The sequence below is a fragment of the Aegilops tauschii genome, chromosome 2 (assembly GCF_002575655.3).
Source record: "Aegilops tauschii subsp. strangulata cultivar AL8/78 chromosome 2, Aet v6.0, whole genome shotgun sequence".
NCBI lineage: Eukaryota > Viridiplantae > Streptophyta > Magnoliopsida > Poales > Poaceae > Aegilops > Aegilops tauschii.
In genome coordinates, this window is record NC_053036.3 from 3,932,467 (window position 1) to 3,934,648 (window position 2,182).

Genomic DNA, 2,182 nt, shown 5'->3' on the forward strand with positions numbered 1-2,182 from the left:
AGGGGGATAGACGATAACTCGAGAGCCAGGCATAGCGGATTCGCTCCTTGGTCATCGAAACCCTAGCAATTCCACAACAACTGGATTAGGCCTTTACCTTCACCGCAAGGGGCCGAACCAGTATAAACTCCTTGTGTCCTTTGTCCCGCTTTAACCCCTTTAAGCTAAGCCGTCGCGATGGCTCCACGACTAAGTCCTTTCACTAGGACATCTGTCGTGACAAAACCACGGCAGTTGGCGCCCACCGTGGGGCTTTCGCACGATGGTTTCAAGTTCTTAGAGGGCAGCTTCGAAGGGCTCAAGGGATACGCGGTGGGCCGGATGACCAAGAGTCGTCGCGGCAAGCTCCATATCGACGACACAGGCTGGGGCCCCGAGGCCGGCTCAATTGAGTACGGGTACCGGGTCCCCTTCGGCGGCATTCATGTCTTCATTGGCAAGATCGGCGAACCGGGCCCTGAGCCGGACATCTGCACCGACATCGTCGAAACGGCTCAGCGTGCAAGACTCGCCCGGGTTCAGCCTGCTATGAAACGTGCCTTCGTGGGAGTTATCCACGGAGCAGAATCTGAGGATAGATCGGCATCTGGTGGTGAAACAGTCATTTACTCTGATGACGAGTCATCTACCGGAGAGACTGAGTCATTGTACCAGCTGCAAGATGGCCGGTTTGGGGGCTGTTCCGATGGCGACAGTATTCCGGACCCCTTTGCTCCGCCGAGCCGGGTTGCGATCTTCATGGCCGGTACACAACCTGCACAGCACTCTTCGACCGCAGCAGCAATGATTTCCGGAATTGTAGCGGCGACAGCAGCCGGGGCAGGAGGCCCTGCGCGATCGCCGACTCAGGTTTTATCCGACTTATTTGACGCTTTAGCAACGCTACTAGTGGCAGAAGTTAATCCGGCGAATCAGGATGAGCATAACGCGGAAGTTGCGAAAGTGAAGGATCAGATAGCTCAGGCCAAGGCAGACCTGGTAGCCGAGGACACCAGGATGGCCGCAGAGCAGGCCGAGATGGAGGCACAGGCTTACCGGCTTATGTTGGACCAGAGCGCGTCAAACGATGTCGTGAGGAGAAGGTACCGGTCTCACCTGCCTCCAGTTTATGAGGCAAGGAATCTCTTTAACACACCAGGAGAAGGAACCAGTAATCCGCCAGTGGTAAACTGGGTGGAGGCACCTGGAATGGGGGCGCCGGTTCAGCCGCGCCCGATGGATCCGCCTCGTCAGAACAATGTACGGTCGCCGCATGTCCCAACACCACCGGGTCATTACTCTAACCAATTGGATAACATTGTTGCCGCCGCTTCACGGTTGGCAGCTCTCCCGATCGAAGGCGAGTCTCCAGTAGCAGTTGAGACACGATGGGCTAGGGAGCTCCTTCGGACGGCCATGACTCACAAGCAGGCTTATTCATACAGCCGCGAGAGGATTCATTCCAGTCCCCGCCCAAGCCGGAGTTACAGTAGGTGCATTGATGAACCGGCTGTGTCAAGTAGTGCGTGGAACCGTAATCCGCCTCATGGCCATAACCCGGCGGGTGGTGGTGCTGATGCTCAGAATGTGGTGGACCAAGGGAGAGCACGTCGAGAGACCGAGTTAGCGGCGCAGTACGCGGCCCGTCAGCTTACTCCGGTTCGTCCAACGACTTCGGTGGAGCCAGGAGTTACCTCCAGTTCTTTGGGGGTGCCGTGTCTCACCCCGGCTTTACGTAATGTACGGCTACCCAAGGATTTCAATGGTCCGCGAAAAGTGCCCAATTACACCGCTGATTTATCCCCTGAGTCATGGGTTGAAAGCTATGAGATGGCGATGGAGATGCTGGATGTGGATGATGCGGCATGTGCTAAATACTTCACCATGATGTTGGAGGGAACAACTCGCACTTGGTTGAAAAACTTGCCAGCTAACTCCATTGGGCATGGGCCGAGTTAAGGGCCCGGTTTTTTTAGAATTTCAAGGACACGTGCAAGCAGCCCATGTCAATTGTGGACTTAGCTGCCTGTTTGCAGGAGGAAGGAGAGTGACAACCCACTGGGTGCGCCGGGTTTCAGAAATTTTGCATTCATCGGACCGCATCAACGCTGATACCGCAGTTTTAACGTTGGAAGGCAATTGTCGGTTCGCACCTCTGAAGTTGAAGTTGGGACGGCTCAAGCGTCACTGCAATGACATGGGG